Source organism: Apus apus, chromosome 14 (assembly GCF_020740795.1).
Source record: "Apus apus isolate bApuApu2 chromosome 14, bApuApu2.pri.cur, whole genome shotgun sequence".
NCBI lineage: Eukaryota > Metazoa > Chordata > Aves > Apodiformes > Apodidae > Apus > Apus apus.
In genome coordinates, this window is record NC_067295.1 from 3,625,885 (window position 1) to 3,638,434 (window position 12,550).

Consider the following 12,550-nt stretch of genomic DNA (forward strand, 5'->3'; position numbering starts at 1 on the left):
TGGGATCCAGACCACTTTGTTTGTTGGAACTATTTGTGGAGGTCACAGGGAGACTGATAGGCTGGTAATTGAAGGGTGGTGGTGCTGTGCTTGGTGTAGCTGGAAATGGGGGTGGAGGAGAAAGGCAGAGTGTTAAAAGTGGCAACAACAGAAAAACGTTGCTGTCATTAAAAATTCTCCAGTATTAGTTGAGTAAGGTTAAAAAAAATAATCATTTGTTTGACAGATGTGGAGCTCAGAGGGATGAAGCTCTGCTGGTGTGAGCACTGGTCTCAGCTGTGGTCGTGCTTGCTACTCAGTGGGCAAGGGATGGAAATGCAACTGATTTAACAGATTTACAGGGACTGCCCAGATAAGTCCTTCCCAGGTAGAACACTTGGTGTCATTCATTCCCTAATTAATTACCAGCCTTGACCTTTTTTCCTTCTTAGCTTATTATTTGTCCTCTTATTGTTCCAAAAGCTCCATTTTCAGGAAAGAAATGACAAACCTCCCTTTAATGAGAGTTGGAGAAAGATTCATCAACACTGATGAATCTCTGCTTTCCTCTTTTCTAATTAATTGTGTCTTGCAAGTGGGGAAGGATGGGCCCGAGTCTGGGGGCAGTGATGGTTCAGTGCTCAGCATCAGCCTTCCCTCTTGGAAGCTGAAAGCCAGGATTTCTTCAGTCTCTGCATTTTTTTTTAATTATCTCTCTTAAAAAGGGAAGGAGAACAATCCAATTATGTTTTTTTCATTCTGTGAGTAACTTCACAGTGTGATAAATGCACTCACACATAATGAGCAGAGGGCTTGGGAGCTAGAAATGCTCTTGGACCTTCAGTGCTCTGTTAAACACTGGTGCTCTGTCTTTGCTTTAATAAACACTTTTTGGAAATTATTCCTGATTTATGGGACAGTGTTGGTTTGTGGATACAGATGAAGAGGGTTCCTGTAGCCTGCTCAGGTGTGGTGTGCTGCAGAGGGGGTTGCCGTGGGACTTCTGTGCTTGGAGAACTTCATGTTAAAGGAAATGAATATCTCTGTGAAGAAGTTTTGCAGTGCTCAAGCCTGTCTCTCTTACAGAAGCTTGGCAAGCCAGTTCCGTTCCTCAAGTTAAATGTTCTGGTCTCTGCCTCTTCCTGCAGGACGGATCAAACCCAGCTGGTCTCGCAGTGGCAGTTTCTGTGCTGCTGTGTGGGAGCCCCCTGCCTGCTGGGGAAGGACAAGCCCCTGCCCCCCACCCGCTGCTTTCAGAAGAGCCGGCAGGACAGGGTTTGCTGCACAAGGCAAAGATCTTGGGTTCCTGTGGGTGCTCCAGTCTCACCCCTGGCCGACCCCTCCCTCGGGCTTCCCCCTCCGCCCTCACCTGTGGCTGAGGGTGAAACTGAAACTCCCAAAGCTTTGCCGGGAACTGCCGAGAGCGGAAACCTCCTTTGTTTTTTTCCTGGGTGTGGGGGGCAGGGGCAGAGGATTCTCTCTCTCTCTCTGATCACGCATTTGAAGCAGGATCCGCAGCGGGCGATACCGGTGGAAACGCCTCCTGGCTCCGGGGCGCTCGCTTCGCCCCCGGGAGCATCAGCGGCCTCGGGGGGGGGGGGGGGCGGGCGGGACAGGGGGGTGTCCCCAGCCCCCCGGCACAGCGTGGGGGGGCTGCCTTGGCTTTTTGGTGGAAATCCCGGGGGATTGGGAGCTCCTTCTGCTTCCCGGGCGCTGAAAACTCCATCCCCCTTGGCAGAACAGCCCGTGGGGCTCCTGACCCCCCGGCAGCGCACCCTAGAGGGGCCCTGACCCCCCATGAGGGTCTTGGGGACCCCCCCGGCTCCTGCCCCCCCACGGAACCACGTGCAGCCCTGGCCCCGCCCCTTCCCCTCAGGCCCCGCCCCTCCCCGCCCGCACACGGCCCGCCCGGAAGGGGGCGGGGCTGCGCAGCCCGGAGGACCGCCCCCCCCGCCTCTATGGTAGGTTTAGCCCAGACGGGACCGCCCGGGCCGCCCGTCTGTCCCCAGCCGCTCCCCGCAGCTCCTCTCTATGGTGCGGGGCGGTGCGGTCACGTGGGGCGGGCAGGCCGGAAGCGGCCGCGCAGCGGCGCTTAAATGAAGCGGGGCCGGCGGGGCAGGACGGGCCGGTGAGTGCGGCCGGGGCCCGGGGAGTGCCGGCCGGGGCCCGGGGAGTGCCGGCCGGGGGCCCGGGGAGTGCGGCCGGGGGCCCGGGCCCGGGCGGTCCCGCGGGCGGGGGAGGGCGGCGGGAGACGGGCAGCGGGGGAGGGGCTCGCTCCGGACGCCGGCGCTCCCCGCCTCGTCCCCTGGGCCTTGCCTGCCCCCGAGGCGGGGGGCCCGCTCGCTGGCTCCGGCCGGGGTCCTGTCTCGGGGCACTTCCTCCTCAGGGTCGGGTTCTTCCCCCCTCTCCCCTCAGGGCTGGCTCCGTCCCTCTCCGCTCAGGCCCGGCTCCTTCTTCCCCTCAGGGCCGTGGTCCCCCCACTTCAGGGCCGGGGTACCCCCTTCCCCGCTCCTTACTTCCCGTCGCTGGGGTCGGCCCCGTTCCCTGATCCCCCCAGGGTCAAGGGCTGGCCCTGGTGTGACTCTCATCTCTCTCCCGGCCCTGGGGTCGTCCTGAAGTCCGGTGTGTTCCTCCTCCCCCAGTAGGAAGTGACCAGGCTGTGGGGCACCCAGGTGCCATTTCCCGGCGCTGCTCGCAGCGGGCTCTTTTCTCCGGCTCGTTTCAGGTACCCTGGGCTGTTCTATACGGGAAGAAAAGTAGCGTCAGCTCTGGAGTTGGTAGGGAAAGGCGGATACGAGCTTGTTCTTTGCTTCTGACCCCCGTCCTGTTGTGGAAACACTTGGTGCCGTTGGGACGTTTTGACATTTCAGGCATCTGCTGTGGGAGCTACTGCAGAAAAGAAACCCAAAACACAGCTGCTCTCAGAGTTGAGGGATGTGTGTAAGAGATACTCCTCTTCCCCCTCTGTGTTGATTGGAGTGCTGGCTCAGCCTGGTGGGAGAGAGTAGAGGCTGGAAGTGTTACCCTGCTCGGGGATGGTGCAGCAGGGGTGTCCGGTGGATGTTCCTGCCTCTGGAGCTGTTCTCGTTCCCCAGAATGGCTGGAGGAAGGTCGGAGTTTCACCCAAGTGTTCCAAGGCTGAGGATCTGCAGCCAACCCCTGTGTGTGTGTGTGTGAAGAGAGGAGTGTGAGCTCCCCCAGCAGTGCTTCCCAGCCCGGTTTAGGGTGGGCAGAATGGGGGGTGGCTTCAGAAGTCACCATCGTCCTGCAGATCCATGGGCTGTGCTCCCTGGAGCCCCTCCAGGGCCCTCGGGTGGGTAACAGCCCCTGTGCCTGCCAGTCTGGCCTGGGAGGGTTTTCTTTTCACCTCCCCTTGCTCCGTGACCTGAAGCAGAAAAATACTTAAACCAGAAATGCAGCTTTCAGAGGAGTAAGTTTAGTCATGGGTGTTTCCATTCAGCTTCCTTCAAGGTTTTGTTTCTCACCTGAAGTGCTACGGTTTGGATCTCTGGTGCTTTTTAAAACAGGAAAGCAAAGTTTGCTGCTGGGCACTTTCACTTCCTTTGTCAAAGCATGATGCTGAGGGACCATAGCTGGGTTGTCTGTGTGCTTTTCCCAGCAACTCTTCTGGTGTTTCTCCCCCAGCTCACTGGTGCTGTGCGGAGCACCAGGCTCTTCCTGCAGCGTTTCAGGCAGCAATCCTGAAAAGCACCAGGTAATGGCCCTGTTAGCTGAAAGGCACAGGCAGCACTTGGTGCTGAGACCTGGGAGCAGGTCCCTGTTTCTCTGGTCTGCCTCTGTGGTGGCTGGTTCCTCTTTCTTCCAATTCCTGCTCTCTCAGTGGATGTACTTAGGAGCTGCTGCAAGTTTCCAGCTGGAGCAGGAGGCAGGTGGCCCCATCAGGCGGACAGACTGGATTCTGAATTCTCAGTTATAAAGTGACCTCTTCCTGCTTTCAGAAAGGAAGGCATGGGGGATTTTTTCCACCAGGAACCTGTTTGGAAGGTGGGGGGACATTTGAGACCCATCCCTCTGCAGACCGAAGTCTTGAGCAGGTTCTGGTACTTCCCTCTCCGCGTACCGGGCTATAGGAGTGTGCAGCACAGACCATATGGTGGAACCAGTTTTCTTTAGGACCAGTAGGATTGCAGGGACAGCTTTTAATTGCAGAACTGTGGGATTTACAGCTTTAATCTGAGCTTTTCATTTCTAGGACAAATGCTGTGCAAAAATTCCACTGCCTTACATCAGGCCTGTGGATATTGTAAACATCTTAATAGATTTCATGTGCTGGGTGTCTGCATTGGTGTGACTAGATGTTAATAAACAATCATCTCGACAGGATGGAATACCAAGACTTGGGAAAGGACTCAGAACCACTTCCTGAAGAAGATCTGTAGTGCTGCATTTTGGTAACAGAACTTGTTCCATCTCTTCCCTTCCTAGAGGTTTTCCTGTAAGCCTGGCTGCAGGCATCCTTCTTGGGCAGCTGGGAAAGTCAGGGCATGAATAACAGTTCCTGAAAGAGTGGTTGGGACAGGCTTTACTGATGATAAGGTACCTTCTGGTTTCCAGAGGCTGCTGGCAGCCTGTTCCTGGGTTTGTGTTTCAGAAGCTGCCTCGGAAGTCCAAATTCCTGGGTAGACCGATGCTTTGTCTGCCTGAGAATGCAGTGGGCGTTGCTGCCGCCGGCAAGCTCCGATCCCTGGCAGCGTGGCTGGTGCTTTGAAATGGGACACAAATCACTATAAAGTCCTGTGGGAAAAACAGGTGGAGCGAGGAGGTCAATCCAGCAACTTGGGCCCGGCTGGAGAGAGGCAGGAGGCGTTTCTGGGGCCTGGAGCAACCGGAGTCTCAGCAACCCAAGTGGGAGGCATGTGGAGCCCTTGGGGTGTTCTTTAGCGCCTGCTGGCAGACACTCCCATTCATTAGTTTGGAATGGGTGTCTTTATTTTTATTTCTTTCTCTTTGAAGGCATTGTGAGTGGTTTGCTGTGTCACTGCCGCCGGCTGCCTTCTCTTTGGGACAGTCAGAGCTGTGCTGCTCATTCCTCTCCTCACAAGCTTGGGGTGGTTTGTTGTTGGTTTTTTTTTTGCACGTGGGTTTGGTCTGGAGATATTTTAAGTCTCTATTTAAATTACTGAATTCAGACATCATCTTAACTGCTTAAAGGAGAGGCCCTAATAGTCTCGGAAGTCTGTGTGTGCACTAAAATAATAGAGCTGTGTGTTGATGGGTGGGCTTTTCAAGCTGCTACATGTAACTTCAGTTGCTCTCAGGAGGATCTCACCCTGCTGGGGCTGGTGTCTTGTTTTCATACAGTGAGCACTGGAAGGTGTGAAACATGCAGCTGGCTTGGGACATGAGCTACCCCTCCAGTAGCAGCCCAGGAGATAAGGTTATCTGGGTACCAAGTGGTGGTTTGTGTTTGAAACTGAGCTGAATAACATGCTGATCAGCACTGGTCTGATGAGAAGTGGAGTAGTTTTGTTTTAAGCAGGTTACTGGGCCAGGGAAATCTGGAAAATTGGGGAGGGGTAGGTAGGGAGAACAGGAAGAAGAGAAAAAGGTCACTTAGCAGTGTCTTGGTGGCTTGAATATGTTATCCTTGCCAAAGCACTGAGATGTGAGATAATAAGGAATGTTTTACTGAGCTGGCATAATCTTGGTCTCAGAAGCCTTCATGTTGCTTTTATAGAACTTCAGGCTTATTTTGGAATATCTCAGGAGTGATGTTTTTCCTCTGGGTCAGTGCTTAAGAGCTTGCAGTGGTTTTAAATTTGTAACAATCCTTAAGAAAGCTTAATTCCTGAGGACTAGAAATCACATTCCTGCTGAATCACACCTTTCCTTAATTACCATCGTTGCTGTGGTTCCTCCCCCCGTTCGTGAGGGGAACTGGCTGTGGCTGATTAAATGCAAAAAGCACTGGGGGCAGCTGGTGCCCTGAGTCATGGTGCCATCCTGTAGTGCTTCTGGCCCAGGTTGGGGGACATTTAACTCAAGGGTGGCCTGCTAGCTGGCTCTGGGACATCCCAACTCCTTTGCTGATGCCCACGGTGCCTGTGTGTTCTCAGGGTGACTTTTGGAGATTGTCATTGTCACTTGTAATGAGAAGCAAGGTTGACGAGCTGAAGCAAATTACAAGTGTGTGTAGGTGTCAGGGTGGCCTGGAATGTCTTCAGTTGGCTCCTGAGGACAAGTGCTGTAGGTCTGTTGTTCTCTCCACTTACCTTTGTAAGGAGGCCAAGCTACTGTTGGTTTTGTTTAGATTAGATAAACGTATGGACAAGATCTGTAGAGGCATCATATGATATTACTGTGTAGCATACGGTGATCAGGATTTGTGCTAGCTGAGTCTGTGTTTGAAGAATACAGGGATGGAGAATGACCTCAAGTAAGACACCTTTTCTGAAGTGCTTCTCACCCAAGGCTCCTCTGCTGCTTTGTCAATGCTGAGGAGCTCTTACCAAGCTGTGGTCACTGCTACTGCTGTTTCTCCCCTGGAGAAAGGAAGACAGAAAGGAAGCTTTTTGCAACCAGAGGTGGGAACAGATTTTACACTTCTACTTCCAAATGCCGTCCTGGAGATGTGATGCATTTTTATATGCATCATATAAAAGGGGGGAGGAGGCCTCTCTTGCAGATCATTTTTGCTTGAAGGTACCTGAAGGTGATAGCAGAAGGAGCACGTACCCACTTACCCGTGGCAAGTACAGAATGTTGGATAAACGTGTTCTGGGGGTATAGCAGGGTGGAACAGGCAGTGATGTTGACAGCTGCCTGCAGCAGAGCAGTGGTGCTGCCTGGAAAACTTTCCCCCTGTCCGTGCTGCAGCCTGAGGATGAGAGCAAGAGCCTGATGGGGAGGCAGGAAGAGAAGCTTTTTCTCCCTTGCAGGAAACCAGCAGCACAGGGCAGTTCACTCCTCCCCTGCTGCTAGGATTTCCAGCTACAGATGAACAAGCCTGGCAAGGCCCATTAGCAGTAACTTGTCTAGTGTAAATAGTTCATGTCCTCTGTCTGTATTGTTAAACTGGAATCTTATTGCCATGGAACAGGCTTTGCTGTGTGTAAACTGGGAGGTGCCCTCGGATCAGCACAGACCAGGCTGCAGCGGCTGGAACGCACCTCCAAATTCAACACAGGGTCTGAGGAGGGCTCCTCAGCTGCCTGTTTTTGTGTTCGTTTAGCAATTTCTGTCTGCTTTTACTGACCCTCGGTCCCAGATGGTTAAATAATCTGTTTGGTGTTGTGCTGTTGTAACTCTCAGGAGACAAATTTATATTCTGCGATGTGAGGGTTTAGGCACTGATGGACACTTTGCTGTGGTGACTAAGGGGTAGGCGTGCAGATCTGCAGCCTGAAAACAGTGGTGGCCTTAGGACGTAGCCTGACTGCAGCCTCTGTAACCTCTTAGCTGTGGCCTGTAGTGGCTTTTGTTCCCTTGCATATGCAAAATGTTTGTTTGCCTCCGGATGAAATCATTTTAGGTACTTTGCAGTCTCCTAAATCTGCCCAAGCTGGGAAGTTAGTGCAGTGCTTCTTTGCTTGCCGCTTAGCTGTACAGCTGATAATTTGTGAGCTTTAATAGTCTCAGAATAGAATAGTTGTGGAGCATCTCTAAATCCAGCCATGATCCGATTTCTGTGCTTTCAGTTCCAATGTAGTGCTGTACTTCCCTCAGATACAACTTCTGTGCTTTTCTGCTATTTTAACATTTTCTGTTCAAACCCTGCAGTGGCCACAGCCATGTAACGTGGATGAAATCAGACTGGACAACTGTTGTGAGCCTAGAAGGCTGCCCTCAGGTTTTGGTGCTGGGAGTTTGTGTGCTGGGCTGAAAGCAGTTGGCTGCAGGGCTAAGGTGTGGCTGCAAACAAAGCAAACCCCACTTTTACCAAAACAGTTGTCCACTGGCTTGAAAATCTTGTAACAACTGGTCATCTGTGCTGCTGGAGCAGTGAGAATATAGTGAGGTGTTCTTCAGATGGTTGGTAGCAATCCTTCTCGTGCACCTTTTCTTACCCCTTCCAGCCAGGAATCAGCACAGAGTGTGGACTTGCTGCTCAGGTATTGCATGTACCTGACAAAGTTTCTACCAGTATTTTATTTACTTAAGGCAGTTTAAGACTCATTCACAGTGGAGTAAGCTTGGCCTGTTGGCTCAGAATGGCTCTAAACTGGCTCTTGTACATATTCAAGCCCTTCAATTGAATGTGTAAAAGCATCTTTCAAAAGCAGAGCCTGATCTTGGACTGGGAACATACATGTAGTCTGAGTACTAGTTGGGTATCAGCTGTGGTTGCAGTGTCAACTCTTAGGCTGCAGCTCAAGATCTTACCCCTTCTTACAGTTTATTTTAGCATCTTGTTTCTGTCCTTCCAGTTATGCCCTGGTGGATGTGTGAGGAGAGAAGGTATCTGATTGGAATCCTACAAATAAGTTTTCCAGGGCACTTATTTTCAAAGCTGTAACTAGTGCTGGTGGAGCTGAGTGTGAGGGGAGGTGCCAGACTGTGGTGTGGGAATGTGACCATCTTAAAGCAGATATAGAGGTGAAACCCTTCTTAATGTGGAGCCACAGCTTCTGGTCACTGACCTTTGACATTATGGCAAGTGCTGACACTTAACATGGCTCAAAAAAAGGGTAAGACTGTAATAATATGTGACCTATGAAGTAACTCTTTTTGGAAGTCCCTAATTCAGGAATGTTTGACACAGAACTTCTAAGTCAATACTTCTAAAAGTACAGATTGACACAGAAACCTTCCTTTTGGCCAAGATGGGCTACTGCAGCAAGCCAGGTTTTTTTTTGCTTTTGTGCCACCTCAAGGTCAAGTCTTGGCTTTTCTCTTGTCGGCAGCTTTGTGAGGAGGCAAGGTGTGCTTTACAGGCTGCTGCCATCCTTGAAAGCCATGTTTCTTGTGAGAGGTTCAGGTCACATTTAGAATAGAATAAAATAAATTCCCGCTTCCTTTCCACAGTTGCTCCTGGGTGGTGCTTTATGTTTCTTCTGGAACACAACCTCCCAAGTGCAGCTTAAATGTTTGTTTCTGGAGTTGTTCTGCCGGGCAGCAGCTTAACATCTAGGATGCCACTGCAACCTATCAATCCTTTGTGATTTTTACTGCAACTAAAACTGACTCTTTGCACTTTCCAGCCATCTTAACTTTGGTTTAATTAGTCCCTCGCTGCTGCTTTTAGTACTGGTTTGCCAGTTGTGTGCAGCCTGTCTCTCTTCTTCTTGCTCCTGGTGCCCCCTGCAAACAGGGCTGCAGGCAGAGCAGGCTGCTGGCTGCTCATCTGTGTGGCTGCCAGTGCCATGGCCTGTCCTAGGGTTACTCTAACCAGCAACCTCAAACTCCTTTATTTCTCTGTTTCCTCTCCAGTGGAAAAACCCTGCTAAGATGGTAGTCTGAAGGTTTCTGGAGACGTGCATCCAACTTGTTAAATTGCTACTTTAAAGGTTGCACTTGGTGTTCTTTGTTCTGCTATACCTTTTAAAGGTGACATTCCGGATCCTTTAAAAAGGAAAGAGGAAAAAAAAAACAACACCAAACCAAAAAAGCTGCTAAGGCTTTGGAGAGGAAATGCTGTGTCCTTTTCCTGGAGAGCTCTCTGAAGTAGAAGCAACAGAGAAGCACTCTCATGTACATCCTTGGGCAAGTGAGGCATTTCTCTTGTTCTTTTCTGGGTAGAAGACAGTTGAAGTTAATGTTCTGTAGAGCCCTGGCAGGTGTGTGGGCACCTGGATGTCTGTGGGGTCCAGCTCTTTTGGACAGGGATGGGTTTAATAACAGAGCTGCTAAGAGGAAGGAGCCTCTGCCTCTTCTCTGGGAATACACGTGGGTTCAGGGCAAGAAAACTGGAAGTAAAACTTGCTCTGGATGTGGCAAAGCTGCAAATTTTGTGGTGTCATGTGCTCTTCTGTTCCTCCCTGCCTTTACACCACAAAATCAGAGCAAAACAGTTCTTTAAAATGAGATAGGCTGGGAGCCCAAAGAGGCTGGGTTTGTGTGTGTTGTGGAGCGAAGTGCTGAGTTGCCAGTCTGAATTGTTGCTTGAACACAAAATGCCAGGCTGGCACCTGTGTTTGTGGTGTGGAGGGGAGGCTTTGGATTTGGGGGCCTATACTGTATGATCTTACTCCTCTGCCTGCCTCAGACTTCTGGCATGTGCAACTGCAGAGATGCCTCCTTTCAAAGCCTTGGATTTTCACTTTGTTTTTAAAACAAGCTACTCAAGACAATGGCACTAACTCCTCCTTCCAACCAGACACTGTGAATTTATCAGAATAGGGGAGGTAAATAACTGATGCAAAGCTCCCCACCTCTCTTGCAGAGCATGGTTTGTGCATACATCAGAATTAGCAGTCTCATGTGATGATATGGAGCCCTCTGATTTAGCAGAAGGACTCATGGGGGTCGTGGGAAGGTACTAAAATGTCCAGCAGTTGACCTTGATGCCAGTCATCAGGGAATAGCTTGAAGGCATCAGAAACTTTTAGTTGAGTTGAACTAGTAGTTGCCCATTTTTGGAAAACAAGTATGTCTGTCTCAAAACATTCCTGCATTTTAGGGAAGAGCTCACAGAGCTGAGATCAGTTTTGCTGGGAAAACTGCTGTCATGGTAGGTGTCCTGCTGTTGGGTGAATAACATAAAATGGGCAGATTTCTTTCCTCTTGTATTTGGTGTTAATAGCTGCAATAAAACTGGAGTTTAAATATTAAAACAAATATTGATGCTGTCACCTTAATGGAATGTTGAACCACAGGTGAGGTTGACTAGAAATCTTGTGGTATACAGACAGTTGAGATGTTTCCTCTAAGTCCTAAATTGACTTGCAAAATGGGAAGAGCATAGTTAAGGATTTGAATCCAAGTAATCCCTCCAGATCTGCTCTCTTAATTGCTTCTGACTAAGCAATTCTCTTTAGATTGGAGCAGTGGCACACAGATGAAACACACCCTGTTAATCCAGAGCCTCTCTTTTCAAAAGATCTTCTAATGTGTTCTTGGTAGTGCTGTTGACTGAGAACTGACAGCACAAGTGCCCAGCAGAGCTGTGCATGGAGCTACAGGAGTTCAGTAAAGCCAGGCAGCCCCGTGGTAGTGAGCTCCTAGTTTGCTTTTCATCCATGTCATGGTCACCAAGCCTTCTGCAGTTACTAGGAGAGCTCACAGCAATGATAACACTTGCTGGAAAGGGCCATTGGTCGCTCAGTGTGTTTCACAGCATGGTTTTTCTTCTTGGGTGAGAGAAGGTGAGAATAGGGAAATTTTGTGAGGTTACTAGAAGTTTTGGTTACTGCCAGAGAAGCTTTAAGACTCCCTGTCCCTCCTGTCCATCTTAATGATATTTTTGCCTATGAAGCCAGTTATGATGCTGCTGTGGCTGCAGGAATAGTGGCCCCTCTTCTGAGATACTTTCTGAACAACATGTGTATTGTCTGTTTTGTGTGTATGAGGAGGTAAACTTTACATTCAGGGTTTGTTGCCACAAAACACTTCTACCTCTTACGTTTTTGTGTGGCAAAATCAATTTTCTGGCTTTCTGCAGCAGAACTGTGTTATCAGACTCTTAACAGAGAAAAGTTTATTCACATCAGCTTCTGTTCTTTGATTTTTCCCAGATCTCAGGAATCTTGTCTTGTTCTTAGAGGACATATATATCCATCTAAAATCATTTGGTAAACCAAGCCAGCTGCTAATGGCTTGTGAAACACTTAGGGAGTGTTTTAGAACTTGTAAAGCAATTCTGTTATTAAGTGATCTCCTGGTATGTTATTCCTCTTCAGCACATGCTACAGGTCCAAAAGTTGGTGGCAGAGCTACATGGATGCAGTTGTCTGAAGTCTACCCCCCTTCTGTACTCCTCAGAGGAGCTTTTGTGTGATATTTGTAGTTGGTTGTGCACTTTTCTTGGCAGCAAATTGAGCTGTTGCTGGAAACCAGGTGGTCTTGCCTGCGAGCTGCTGCCCACGTACTCCTCATTTTCAGGAGGCCACAGGCAAGGCTTTTGGGCCAGAGGCAAGGCTTTTGTTCTGGCATCGTTTCCCACTTTGGGCTGAAGCACGGGCAGGCCTCCAAGCCAACCTGCTCAGCAGAAGCCTTGCTGCAGGTCCTTGGTTTAACATCATTTTCCTCCTTCGCAAGGTGCGGTGCAGCGGTGGTGGCTGCCTCCTGCATAGCAAATAGGGTTTGTGCACAGCAGTTCTTGTTGGGCTTATGATCAGGGGGGTTTTAATTTTCAGTTGGGATGATGCTGCTTAACATGGATCAACTACTGTTGAACTCTCCCTGCTTTTGCTAAGTGACTGTTACAAGGAGCAGCCCCCAGCAAATCATGAACCCTTCAAAATGTCTTGGTGAAATACTTGACAGTAAGTCAGGCTGGTTTATTTCCCTTCTCTGGTGTTTTTCTTGTTTTTTTAAGGGCTGAATTTTTAGCTTTTCATTCTGCTGGTTGTCACAAAGCATGCATTATTTAAGTAGCTTCTCTTTGTTTTAGCAGCTCGAAAGGAGCCAGAAATCCACCTTGCTCGCAGGCTACCAGCAGACACGTTTGCTG

General features: G+C 49.9%; 1 protein-coding gene across 2 annotated transcripts in view; it reads left to right on the plus strand.

Moving 5' to 3' along the window:
* The first annotated feature begins 2,047 nt into the window (after positions 1-2,047).
* RNF216 (ring finger protein 216) overlaps positions 2,048-12,550 on the plus strand; it is a 79,465-nt gene continuing 68,962 nt past the window's right edge. Inside the window, exon 1 of one of the 2 annotated variants that reach the window (XM_051632382.1) lies at positions 2,048-2,107. The gene's annotated coding sequence lies outside the window, so the exon portion shown is untranslated. Of the gene's footprint in view, positions 2,108-2,415; positions 2,705-12,550 lie in introns of those variants that run through there. The other variant, XM_051632381.1, reaches the window with a different exon arrangement.